The 14,965-nt window shown below is 36.7% G+C and overlaps 2 pseudogenes; one reads left to right on the top strand and one right to left on the bottom strand.

Moving 5' to 3' along the window:
- The window catches only part of LOC148522640 (uncharacterized), an 808,266-nt pseudogene that overhangs the window by 103,122 nt on the left and 690,179 nt on the right, over positions 1-14,965 (top strand).
- Positions 12,715-14,965, bottom strand: part of LOC148522649 (uncharacterized) — a 68,345-nt pseudogene continuing 66,094 nt past the window's right edge.

The following is a 14,965-nucleotide window of genomic DNA, read 5'->3' as shown; positions in this document are numbered from 1 at the left end:
ATTGCTACATTCGTAACCATATCAACCAAAAAAGCAACAGAGCATAAGCAACCAAGTGTTAGGTGTCCTAGTGGGGCGTAAGAAGTAGATGAAACTAAAGTAAGGAGAAGCACAAGAGGGTAGAGGGCCCTGCTTGCAAGAGCTTATATTCTAAAGGGTAGGGATAGACAAACAGGCATGGTTTACACAGGGAGAAGGAAGCATGTAGCAGCAAGTTAGGCTGAGGGATGGAAGGCATTGATGAAGTAGTGTGTCTGGGGAGCTGTTTGAAAGATTGTAGAGAGGTGGAGAGTCTGATGGGGTACTTATAGTACTTATATTTAATATATATAAATGTCTGAGCATGTATCAAAATCTCCTTATGTTTAATATAATTACCTTATTCTGGAGATTCTTCCTTCTGTCTCTTTCTTACACATCCAGCTGTCCAGCTCTCCAACCAGGAACTAAACCAGCAACTCTTCCATCAGCTATTTATAGCCTGATACAGAATATTTATAGTCATTCCTCCCTGATCTCTCTCCATAATTTCCCAGGATGGCCAGAAGGAATTCTTACACTGAGACGTGACATATAAACACAGCAGCTTCCCATGCCTAGCTCATTGTCTTGTAAATGAGGTATAAATATCCCTAAGGTCAATTACTACAATGTGAAAAGCTAATTACACTTTGGCAGGGGTAACACCTTGTATTCTAATTAGATCATAGCAGCCTCTGGCATCCTGTTATATCACCACAGGGACCTTTTGTATTGACATGACCTATTGTCTAGGCAGAGTTTCAGCAGATAGACATTTTGTAAATATCTCAAGTAACTTTACAATGCCTTATTGAAGATAATAAAACACACACAAATAGTTAAAGTTAAAATGTTTAAAATCTGAATACATTTTATAATTCTCATGATTTTAAATACATTGTAATATAAAGGCTTAAAATATGAGTTTCTTAGACATATATAAATAATGTAGTTAATGATCATGTGTGAATTTATTTTGTAAAGGAGAATTTATATTGTAATATATTTTTCAAATTCCCCCCAACAAGTAGTTATCATTTAGACCTGAAGTAAAAGTTAGAGGTGGTAAATAATTATTTCTCCTGATCATAAAGATTTTATAATACAAAGACTTAATATGAGTTTATTAGAAAAATATAAATAGTGTACTTGATTTTTGAATTTATTTTAAAAATAATTTAAATGTATTTTTTTCAAATGCAACCTAAAAAGAATTTAAGAACTTGAGAAAAAGTTATAGAATGTAAATATTAACTCACAATGAGTTTATCATGATGTTTTGCTTGCTAATTCCTAAGGCCAATAACTAGTGCTATCAGAGGGTATTGGTCCAAAACCGTATTTCCTTGATGCAGAAGTTATAATATGTCAGGAACAGCTCAAATTAGCTCCTATAAAGGACAGTCCATCATTACTTTAAGAATTTAAGATCATACAATCTGGGAAATTGCAGCAAATTTGAAAAGATCCACCAAGTGCAGTTGTAAAGACCATATAGCACTAAGATGTAACAGGCTCCCATGAGGATGAAAGACAGAGGATACATTTATTATAGTCACTGCCCTCAGTATTCACCTATTAATAGCACCTCAGTCTAGAGGCCAAATTAATGATTAACTGAGTTCAAGCAGCAGATACATCTCACCATCTACTATTCAGAAGAGACCTAAATTATGTCTTTTTTGTAGAACTGCTGCAAAGTAAACACAACTATAGGAGAGAAATAATAAAACTCTTGCTTGGGCCAAGTAATACAGGCTATGGTCATCAGTCCATTTCCAAATGGAATATGTCTGATTCTACCTGCTGTACCATGCCACTGCCAATGGTGTAAGGGATGTTAGCTATTATCTATTTAGTAACAAAGCAATGCATTAACCATTAACTTCTCCTGACCACTTATAATAAAGAACTAAGATTCTCTATGAGATTTTCAAACACTGTTTGGATTTGAAATATCAATTATTACACCTTCCCAAATATCTTTATATACTAGTAGTTGTTGCCAATGTGCTACTACTGCTAATATTGATGTGATAATCCTGTTCCATTGGAGAGCGGAGCAATGCCAAACCAGCTGTGGTGATATTTTTACTAGTTAATACCGATGTGCTAAGATCCACACTCCTTCCCACCAACCACTTGCCAGCTACCTCTGCATGGAGGGCAGCAGATGGTGTATTGGTAGCATTACTGCCTCACAGCACTGAGATCATGGGTTCAATTCCCACCACGGCCCTAACTGTGTGGAGTTTGTATATTCTCCCTGTGCTTGCGTGGGTTTCCTCCGGGTACTCCGGTTTCCTCCCACATTCCAAAAATATACTGGTAGGTTAATTGGCTCCCAACAAAAATTGTGTGTACGTGTGATAGGGAACATAGATTGTAAGCTCCACTGGGGCAGGGACTGATGTGAATGGCCAACTACTCTCTGTAAAAGCGCTGCGGAATATGTGTGCACTATATAAATAACTGGTAATAATAATAATAATGGAGTAGCAGAAGACCCATTAAGCCACTGTATTTAGATTCTTATTAACTACTACAGCTTTGCCGAGATCCACACGTTGTCCCACCAGTCATTTGCCGGCTATCTCCGTACGGACCAGGAGATGGAGAGTGGGACATCTGCTGAGCCACCATATGGAGAATGTCCTGCATCAGATATCACTTTTCCAATAGAGAGCAGGGGGTCCATTGAGCCACCATATGGACACTGTCTTTTGGCAATTATTGGTTATCTTTCCACTTGCTGATTGCTCCTTTGGTGCCAACAAACCCAAAGATACAAGGATAAATAGAAATATTGGCATTTACTGATATATTGAGGGGACTGTACATCATTGCAGCAAGAGACTGGTAAGTAAATAAATTTATCACATTACAGACGAGCTATATGAGATTTTTTTGTTTTTGTTTTTTTATGATTTTTTGTTGACTATTTTTTTATTATTATTATGTTTTCATCTGGTGGATATTGGAATAAAGATCTAATTGGGCAGGGTCCTGTCTAGTGACTGTAAAAGACTTCTACTTAAGCACACACAGCAAGTGTGTGGATTCAGCAATTACTTGCACAGAGAGACATTTCTTTTAACCTGGACACAGCTGTGAGGAATAAATTAGATACTCTCATCTTTAAACTTATTTTGGAGTTGTGGAGATTTTGATATAAATATTGCTATTTATTGTTGTCGCTTATTTAAGTGCTGCTACATTTCTCATTTTATTGATATGTTTTTTACCTTTTTGTGTGATGTCTTTCAAATATTGAACATCTATTATCAGAGTATTCACCCATTTTTTTATATCTTTTATTATATTTATCTGTGGTACATTTATTTTTTCATATTCACAGCACAATTTTCTAAATTAGTTCTTACTCCTCTGCTTTGGCCTACCCCACACTTTATTTAACTTCTAGCCTTGAACTTCTAACTTCTCTATATTATTCAGCTATTACTCGCTTCCTCACTAAAAAATATTTGTCACCACCTTTCTATTTTCCTATTAATATCACTTCAGACTAGAGGCCATATTAAAGATAAACTGAGTTCAAGCAGAAGACACATCTCACCATTTACAATTTAGAAGAGATCAAAATCATGTGTTTATTGTAATACTGCTGCAAAGTAAACATGGCTATAGGAAAGAAATACGAAGACTCTTGTTTGGGCCAATGAATACAGGCTGTTGTCATCAGTCCATTTCCAAATTGAATATTTCTGATTCCGCCTCCCAAATCATGCCAATGTCAGTTGTGTAAGGGATGTTAGCTATGATTCTCTATGAGATTGTCAAACACTGTTTAAATTTGAAATGTCCTTTTTTATTTTTTCCAAATATCTTTATAGACTTTTAGTTGTTGACAAAGTGTTACTACTGCTAATAGAGGTGTGATACTCCTGTTCCATAGACTGACAACTTAGACTGATCCATGATTGACAACAGCAATAAAGATACTTGAAAATACAGTGATACAGGATATGTGGGAACTGTCACCTTTCAATTTAGACTCTGTTTCTCAATTTCATATACAATCTAATTGATACTATAGACCCGAACCAAATAGTTAAAATCAAATTCATACTATACAATCTGACTAAATGGGGTTTATATGGGGCTGAAGTTAGATTACTAATATTAGAAAAGTCTTAACTGTGCTACAATCAATACACAATTCAAAGAGTGATGATCCCATTTATCCCAGGTACCTATTATCTTTGTATGCTGAAAAAGCATTTGATCTGGTAACCTGGGATCGTCTGTCTGAGTCACCCTGCCATATTGTTTGGCCTCCCCTCACTCTTTTTTTAAAAACAAAATGTATTGGTTTTTATAACATGAAGTATAGTGAGAATGGAAGGCTAATTACCAACAATAGAAAAAGATCACATTCATTAGCCACAGAAAAATGAATAGCAAACGGTAGATTTCTACCTCAAAATTTAAAATTTACCATGTGAAAGATAGATAACATTATGTAAACACTTGTTATAGTATGATATGATAGCATTTCCACAAATACTGAAAAATATATCCACTATACTTAAAATGATAAACTGCAGAAACAGAAAAGTGGAAAAGTAATAGAAAAAAAAAACATTTGGGGGTTAGAAAATGAGAAAAAGACAAAGGAACATAGACATCTGCACACTACAATTTTGAAGAAAACCCTTAAATAATTGAATATAAAAGGGGTGCTGCCAAAAGACAAATAAATATGTATATTCAAAAACACCAACAGAAGGGAGAAGAAAAGATTGTCTATTGTATGGTGCACAGTAAAGTTATTAAGAAATAAAAATCAATCTTTATTAGATATACATTAAAATGCCCCAACATGGGACATGACCAGCGAAATAGAGGTTAAAAGTAGAAAAAAAAAATATGAAAAGTGAAAAAGAATTGAAATTGGTGAAATAAAAATTCAAAAGTACCCTTATAGTGTGACCATATTCTTATTTCTAGGTCAATTTGTAGATGAAACTCTGGATTAATATGCCACTCTCTTAAATTAGAGAGATGGTGTAAGTTAAATTAAATTACTTCTTGTGCCAAAAGACCACTCCCATACAATAATTATTATAGTTGCAGGATTATAGAATGTAACTACAGTTCAATCCCTTCATGCACATGCATGTATAGAATCTAAGTAGCCTTAATTAAATATGTGAATAATTTGTTTCACACTTGTCCTTATGTGCAGACAGTATAAGAGCCACAGTTTATATATAATAAAGTAGAGGGATTATTTCTCCCATACTTGTCAAATTGGGAAATGTATTACATTGGACTTATCTTGGTAAATTCATGTGACATTCACTCTCAATCTGGCTATCAGGTCTTATCAAATTAATACATATTACTCCGCATGTGTTCCTACTCCTCCTATATAATTAATTACTGTGGCTCTCTTCACTGTTGGTATGGAGAATTGATATCTGTTTATTCACAAAAAAACCCATAAAGACAAAACTGCATCTGGTAGATAAGGTCTTGATGATATTAAATCAACATCTTTCTGCTAGGTAATAACGTTGTGTTTACCATCCTATTAATAAGATATCACTCAATGCTAACATACACGGAAATCATTTTCATCAAGAGTATATCACTGTGGTTTCTATGTCTATGAGCACCATATAGATCTATTAATCATGTTAGTTAGGATAGCCTGATAAATCCTATTTTAAGCATATCGGGTTGGTAAACTGATACTGTTGCAGCTGCACTACAAACATTCCCTCACATAGATACAATGTTGCAGAGTGTGGATTGCAATTGATAACAGAGTTTCTACATGTCCATATGACCTATTACAGAACAAAGAAACATGGTGTAAATTATAATTCCATCTCACATTGATATTATGACATTTAGGATTTATAACACATGTGGTACACACAACGGGCGTGCCAATGTGCATTTCGCTGTAAGTCAGCTTTATCAAGGTTAGAAAATAAAAGAGGGAACAAAAGGGAAGGGAGTTTGGAGAAAAATTAATAAATAATTAAATTGTCTCAAAGTAGAATTAATATCCAATAGATATCAATCATAAGAAGAGAAGTATAAAAGGCATGTGTACAGAAGTAGGAAGAGGGTTTGATCTCACTGCTTAAACAGAACATGAAATACAGCTAATGAGATACCAATCAATACTTTCGAAAAAGTTTAACAATGTGGCCTTGAGACGATATTTCTAAGGTGTTAATAAAGGGTTCCCATTTCTGATATTATTTTTTTACTCCTTTATTTAATATCAGGTATGGTTGAGGAGCAATCATAGTAACAGAGTAGTAGAATTCTGTGCTTAATCTTAGAAAGGGACGGAGAAGTTTTACTGGTCCAATGTAAAAGAAAATTTTTTTTAGCCACAGTTATAAAAACAGTCAAAAGACAGAATTTAGTTGCTTTATCCAGGCCTAAATTCCATAATTTAAAGTTATAACAAAACATGCTAATGGGTTGGGTGTTAGCTGAAGGTAGAACATATTATTTAGAAATTAAACTACTTTACACCAAAATTGTTTTCACTTTTCTACATCCCCATATACAATGAAGTAATGTGGCATTGGTTATTTGACTTTTTGGGCAATTAGCAGATTCTGCCTTCATCGTGCTGGGGAAATGTAAGCTTACCCAAACTTTTAACCTCTCTATATTCTTCCCCCATTTCTCGAGTCCTCACTAATAAATATTTGTAACCACCTTTTCTATATTCAAAGAGGGACGTGACAGGGGTGCCCCCTTTCCCCATTCTTATTTGTAACTGTCCTCGAACCACTGGCGATAGCACTTCAACAAAAACCCGCCTTTACTAAAATTGCCAATATTGACCAAGAAAGCAAGTTGTTTTTATTTGCAGATGATATGATGTTCTTTCTATCGGATCCTTTACACTCCATTCCTGCAATTTTAGACACATTTTCTTTATTTAGTTTCAGGATATCATAGACAAATCTGAATTGCTTCCTATTAATGTGACTCCTTCTCTATACTGTCATACTTATATAGCTTCTGTATTTACTGTCACACCTCATAAGCACAAATATTGATGTATTTATATACCAGCCCGATTGTTGTCCCTCTATAGTGTTCATTTTTCAAAACTACTGAATAAACTACAATCTCAAATTTTATTAGGAAGGACCTTAAGATTCTCTACTAGGCCGAATTACAGTGATCAAATGTATAATATTCCCAAAGCTAGCATATCTTTTACAAACACTACCTCTTAAATTGACGAAAGTTAATATTCTTCATTACACACAAATATTATTCAAATTTATCTGGCATTATCAGAAACCCAGGATGAATCATTCCTGAGCATATATGCCAAAAACCAAAGGAGTACGAAGCATACCTCATGTTGCGGCATTTGCAAAATCTGCCTTGTTTCACAATGTGGCTGATTGGTTGCTACATACTGACCATCACTCTAACCCTGCTATAGAGGAGGCCTTGTTTTACTTATATGCTCTGGCAGCCTTGCTGCAAAACCTAAAAATGACATTTCCCTTGATTTTCTGTTGTCAATTTTTTTTATCCCTATAAAACATGGTTTAGCGTCATTGCACACTTAATGATAAATCCTCTTTCATCCCCTTATATTCCTTTGTGGGTTAACCTGATGTTCATTCCCTCTCTAATAATAGCCTCTACAGACTCTGGGGCTAAAGGACATCATGTCCATCAATGATGTGAATGAACCCGAGTGGCACTATTCTTTCATTTATATAGCTACAAGAAAAATATGAACCCTCTGTGAGCCTAAGACAGTCCAGATGTTTTATCTCAAATACTCTCTTTATGTTATATGACTTAATTTAGAATACATCATCTCTACTCCCATTTAATTGATTTGAACTCACAAGCTTGGTCCACTATTTCCTAGACATGGCACATAGAAATACCTGAGTTACCTGACTTTGAGTTAATCCTTGCAAATTTAGTTTGTTCTACCTAACCTTAAGTCACCACAGCTACAAGAGATTCACCTTAGAGTATTGAATCAGACTTATTTATCTGCTGCCTATAGAATACACTTTGTGGTATCGGCCACTGGGACTTGTATCAAACGTAACCACTCAAATGCCTCTCCATTCCAACACATCTGGTATTGTGGAAAAGTTGTTAGATTTTGCAACAAATTCTTATATTACTTAAAATATTCATTGAAACTTAAATGATCTAATAACGCTGCTACTTTCCTTTTCACTGACTTCTCCACCTGGGAATCAGAATCATCTGTAGATCCTTGGAAACCCTACTTGATGGTTATGGTGAAAGTAGACAAGCAGCTAATTCTCAAAATTTGGATTCTACAATCCTCTCCCACATTGAGTGAATGGAAAGTTTTTATGCTAGAGGTACTTTACTGGGAAAGACACATGGCTATTTTTAATATTGAAAAGGGTGTCCTAGCTTTCTCCTAAAAATGAGTAGTTTATATAGAGTGTCTTCATGCCCAAACTCAGGCTAACATCTGGAGTGTTTTTGAACACACAGGGGGTAAATTTATTAAAGTGAAAGTTATTAGTAGTGAGTTTTAGAAGAGATGTTGCCCATAGCAATCAATTAGATTCTACTTAACATTAAACTAGTACCTTTTTGAAGATATCAGCTAGAATCTGATTGGTTGCTGTGGGCAACTTCTATTTTAAAACTCACTTCTAAAAACTCTCACTTTGGAAGATTTACCCCACAGAATGATTTCTGTTATGGCAGGTCACCTAAGATAATTTATTGTCTCATTTCCTTTTGTTTTATCTGACTTGCCCTAATTATTTTATTTTACAGTCATGTCCTAAAAAAGTGAGAGAGTGCATAAATATGGTCTATTGCACAGATTCTCAAACTCGGTCCTCAAGACCCCAAACAGTGCATGTTTTCCATGTCTCAACACTGAATGAAGTGAAATAATTATCTCCACCTGTGGAACTTTTAAGATGTGTCAGTGAGTAATGATTACACCTGTGCACCTGCTGGGTGACCTGCAAAATGTGAACCGTGTGGTGTCCTGAGTACCGAGTTTGAGAAACACTGGTCTATTGCATAGTTATAGCTAGATATACCTCCTCTTGTAGATTTAGTCTGACTTGTACTTCATTTCTTAGATGGCCATTGGTATTCTAATACTTTATAAAACTTTCTTAAAATATTTTATTACATTGTAATATACTATAATTTCACTTAAATTCATATACATATTGCATATAATTGTTACTGTTTTGATATTGCAAATTCCTACCAGTGGCAAACACAGGATTTTGAAAGGGGGGTTTCCAAATAATTGGTTACAGACCCAATGACAAAAGCGTCTAACCAGAATAAGCCTGCAACATACACTTAATTGTGTACTTCAAGAGTTTTAATAGGAGGATACTATTTATTAGATTATGCCAGCTGTCTGCTATTCCCAGTGGGTGGGGGATGGGAGGATAATATTTATTAGATTATGCAGAGCTGTCTGCTGTATGTTATTCCAGGGGTGTGGGGGGATGGGAGAGCTGTCTGTACCACTGGAAAAGCTGGAAAGGAAGCTGGATCCCCCGCACCATCTCCTGCTCCTTTGAGGTCTTCACCATCGCGCAGCAGCGGATGCAGACTTATTCTTCTCCCTTTTGCTATCACCCCCGCAGCTGCTGCTCTTCCTCCCTCTCCCCTGGCTTTTGTCTTCTTGGCAAACACTCTCCCGGATAGAGGGGCCCGGGTAACAGTACTATTTTGCATTTGAAGCCAGCCACCGCGGCAGCGGCTCCTGATTGGCTTGCGGCACATCCTACAATATGCCGCTGGCGCTTATCAACTGTGCTGCCTTCCAAGGCGACCCTTTCTGTCTGGGCCCAGGACTTTAGGCCCGGCAGTCCCCCCTGATGGCGGCCCTGGCTGGCAGTTACATTGTGTCCAGGGTGGCATGAGGCGCTGATTCATCCGGATCACGGTGCCCGGCCTGGGGACTAACTGGGAGGAGCTTGCCCGCTGCAGCTCCCCCTACAGCCAGCCCAGGCAGTGTCAATCTTTGAAAAAAAAAATATTTTATTCAGCAGCAGCGCTGCTCACCAGGTCGGACAGGGGGGGTTTCTAGGTACTTCTTCAGGAGGTCCAGCTCAATTTGCACTAAGGACGAAAAGTGTTGAGGACTGTGGGTGTATCCCTAAACTCTGAGACCAGCTACTATCAGATAAGCTTGTTTGAATTTTTACTAATGTAATTCTCCATTTTTATGTGTGTTGTGTGTATTTTGGATTAAAACCTCTTTTAAATGTACTACACTATGAGAAGTGTTTTCTCTCTCCTTAAATCCTATATTTGGAGTACTTAACCAGCTGCCTTTGGGTGTATAAAAGGACTAACTTGTTCTCACCTTTTTGTTTTCCATAATCTTCTGGGATCATAAAACAACTGATTCTTCTGGAGAACATACAGCTGCCACCACAAAAACGGGATTATAGTGGAATATAAATATTGATGTAAAGTAACTGCATTTACACAGAAACATATGGGATTGAGTGCTGTTTCTGTACCTCACTGTAATATATATATAAGTGTGTGTACTGCATGTATGCATATCCAACAAACAATTAGGTGTCACTCCAAGTCTGGCATCTTTGGTGAAAAATCAGGTGCTGTTTAAATCAACATTTTGGGGTCCAGTACCCCTTCCTCAGGAAACGTTGATTAAAACAGCACCTGATTTTTCACCAAAGATTCCAGACTTGGAGTGCTGCCTTTTTGTTTGTTGGTCATGTCAGGGGTGAGTGATCAGCAGGAGGGCACCCAAACAAGATAAAAAGAGGTGCCAGCTGCCAACACTGAAGAGTGATGTTATACAGATCTGTCCACAGACATCTATCCTCCATCCACTACAAGTCATGCCACACATAACACTCCCTGTGCCTCGGTAGTGCGAGTGTCTCTATTGAGACTTTTTACCTTCAAATGCATATTATTTAACAAGCAATGAGGCTAGTTGTATGAGGACCCATCTGTACACACATATATACATATTTGGAAGCAGGCTCTTGGAATTAGGGTTTACCCCAGCAGTAGATATTCAGACTGATATGTAAAGTATGATATGCTGAAAGATTCTAATATGCTGCTGGAAAAAGTGCTGCTTGAAAGAAATTGTTATGGAGATTAAAAATTGGTGACTTTTGGAAATAGTGTGCTGGTATGACCAATGCCTCAGCCCAGGGCCATAAGGAGGGTGGAGCGGCTGGTGCCTACGCATAGGGTGGAATCCTCCAAGGTCACCGATCGCAAACTGCCAGGCCCTGGAGGTCTGCGGAGAGACCTCCTGCAGTAATGCGCGCTGCTTGCAAAGAAACACAGATGAAGATCCCCATCCTCCACCCACCTAATGGCAGAAAAAGGTAAGCGCTCCGGGGGACAAGGGGGTGGGGGGAGCGATAAGGGCAGCAGTGCAGCACAGGGTACACTGCTATCCTGATATGGCACTGCCTGAGCCCATGGTGGAATCTGTTGCTTGGATGATCGTTTATATACAGTATATATATAATATATATATATATATATATAAATATATATATATTTATGTCAGTGTCAGTGAATGATTTTGAATATGTTGCTACCTCTGGAATTCTCCCCCTCTACTACACATAAAATGGACTCTGAAGAACTTCTTAATTTATTCCAGCCATTTCTCATCCAAACCCTCTGTTATATGCTCCCTTTCTGGCTGCCCCCTTTAAAATGTACTTAAAGCTCTCATGAGCAAGGCCCTCTCCCTTCTTGTATTTTTCTTTGTCTTACTTAGTCTATTCATTACTCCATACTCACTACAACAGCACCTACACCTCAGTGTCTGCCACCCTGATGCTCAATTCAGTGTCATCACCATTGGTGCAGCAATGTTTAGACTGCATACCAAGGACTGTAATTGCCATGCATTGTCTTTTACTGTATATAGCTGTTTTATTGTTTTACTCATTTGTTTATGTCATTTGTTAGGAGCTACTCAACCCCTGTATCACCATACATTATAAAGGATAATAATACAGTAAAGCACCATACTGTAATATGAATAATGTATTTTTTTTCCAATACAGGCCAAGTTGTAATCCATGGGAGACCACAACTGGACCAATAGCTGGGCCAGGGCCCACATTTTACAAGGGGCATCACTCATGGTAAAGTACTGTATTTACAGTAGTGACAGTCCATATTGGATGTTAAGATTTTATAATAAACTGTACAATATTGTACTGTATATTGGTGTTGTAATACTGTACCTTTCTTTTCTCCCCACAGAGCAACTTCAGTAGGTGATTGCCCTGTACAAGCTCAAGGACAACATGTCAGTTGACTCATTTTGTAACTACAGTATCTGTTGAGATTGTTTAATTTAATTTTTCATTTTTTTTTAGTAAAATTTAAAATTGCTCTAAGGTACACCCGGTTATATGTTTTTTATGGGATCCAGGTGATAGATATACAGTATTTAAATAGACATTCAATAGACAGACATCACATGTTAGACAGACTGAAGGTCAACAGAATCAACAGAATTTTGTAATGGAATTTACTTTGGTTATAATAATCTACAAATTACAGAAATGTTTTCACTGTGACATCATACTGTAATGTATTCTCTCCTGTGTGACTCCTCTGATGTCTAACAAGATTTTGTTTCTGAGTAAAACACTTGCTACATTCAGAGCATTTTTATGGCTTCTCTTCTGTGTGACTCCTCTGATGTCTAATAAGTTTAATCTTGGTGGTAAAACATTTGCTACATTCAGAGCATTTATATGGTTTCTCTCCTGTGTGAATCATCTGATGTTTAACAAGTTCCTGCTTGGTGGTAAAACATTTGCAGCATTCAGAACATTTAAATGGTTTCTCTCCTGTATGAATCCTCTGGTGTAGAACAAGATTATACTTTGCGATAAAACACTTGCAGCAATCAGAGCATTTAAATGGCTTTTCTCCTGTATGAATCATCTCATGTTTAATAAGATGTTGTTTCTTGGTAAAACACTTGCTACATTCAGAGCATTTAAATGGCTTTTCTCCTGTATGAATCATCTGATGTCTAACAAGTTCAAGCTTGGTGGTAAAACACTTGCTACATTCAGAGCATTTAAATGGCTTTTCTCCTGTATGAATCATCTGATGAATAACAAGCTGTTGCTTGCTGCAAACATATTTGCTGCATTCAAAGCATTTAAATGGATTTTCTCCTGTGTGGCTCCTCTGATGTATAACACAACTATGCTTTCTGGTAAAACACTTGAAACATTCAGGACATTTAAATGGCTTTTCTCCTGTGTGAATCCTCTGATGTCTAACAAGAGTTTTTTTCTCAGTAAAACACTTGCTGCATTCAGAGCATTTAAATGGCTTCTCTCCTGTGTGAATCCTCTTATGTATAACACAATTCTGCTTTTTGGAAAAACATTTGCTGCATTCAGAGCATTTAAATGGCTTCTCTCCTGTGTGAATCCTCTGATGTGTAAGAAGAGATGACTTTTGAAAAAAACATTTGCTGCATTCAGAACATGTAAATGGCTTCTCTCCTATGTGAATCCTCTGATGTCTTACAAGCTGTGATTTACATGTATAGCATTTGTCACACTCAGAGCACAGATGCACTTTCTCTCCTATGAGACTCATTATATATGAGATGAAATATTAGTTAGATGTAAATGTTGTTTTCTGTTCAGAAAATTAAAGTAGCTTTTGCGAATCCACCAGTAGAAAAAAAAGTTCTCTTTTTTGCTTGATCAGAGAAAAATGTCACTTTCCACAATGTCTTCTAATATTCTTAGTGCAGATCCTGCTCCTTAATTGCCCTATAAAGAAAAAAATAATTTTTTTAAAAGCATAAAGATTAGTGTGTTACATCTACTTTTAGAGTAATATTGTTATATTATATAAGGAACATGATTTATATTTAAATAAACTTACAAATATGACCCAGTCATTTATAATTGTTTTAAAATTGTAATATGTTGTCAATTGCTATATACTAATTTACATCTACCCTCCAGCAGCAAATAGATTCTAGATATAAAATACTTGGTCTATTCATTTTTCCTAATTTTCTTCATACTGTGACCTCAGACTGTGCAGATCATACATTACTCATCCCTAGCACTGACCATAGATGGGTAACACATGATACGGATCCTGTCACACCTACTGTCAGCTGATGCACCAGGATGCTGCCTTTATCTCTGCACACACCATGGGAATGGGGATAATGTGATCATCTTACAGTTACTTTGCTCAGTGTGATGTGTGCAGAGAAATCAGTGATCATTGTTGTATGAGACACCAGGATTTTAATAGGTAAATAAAAAAAGTTTGTGTGAGAGACATGGGTAGGTTTAGTGTAAGGGCCTAGGCTACACCCCTAAAGCTAGAGAAAACTATGATAAACAAATTAGACATGATAATTTGTAAAATAAAACAAATATGCATGTTTACAGCAGCATATGTGCATTTGTATGAGTGACTGAGGGGCAGATTCAATTTGACATGAGGTTTACCCCTAAAACTTAGACGTTGCCTCAGGTGAGCAAAGATCAATCTGTTTTAGATGCACCCTATTGAGATTAATGCACAGGGAAACATAAGAGTCAAACACTTTATACTGAGTCTGTGAGTTACCACATGCTGCCTACGGGTCTCTCACACTGGGAAAATGACAGCTAATCATGGTAAAAACTACCTTTAATTCAACTGCTATGGAGCCTTGAGCTGAGAGGTGCCCATATTCCTTGTCAAAGTTACATGTTTAATTTACTTTTTTCACCATTGGGTGGTACATACGGATTCTTACAAACTTTTGCTATTGAGCCTTCAAATACCTAGTTATGCCCCTGAAGCTAATTGAATAGCTCTAGTCATTACACCCAGAGCTTTATAAACATGGAAAACATTGTGGAAAATTAAATATGAGTATAGGTGT

The sequence above is a fragment of the Taudactylus pleione genome, unplaced genomic scaffold, assembly GCF_031769625.1.
Source record: "Taudactylus pleione unplaced genomic scaffold, aTauple2 ptg000145l, whole genome shotgun sequence".
Lineage (NCBI taxonomy): Eukaryota > Metazoa > Chordata > Amphibia > Anura > Myobatrachidae > Taudactylus > Taudactylus pleione.
The sequence above is the reverse complement of the archived record's forward strand: the minus strand, read 5'-3'. Positions and strand labels throughout refer to the sequence as shown.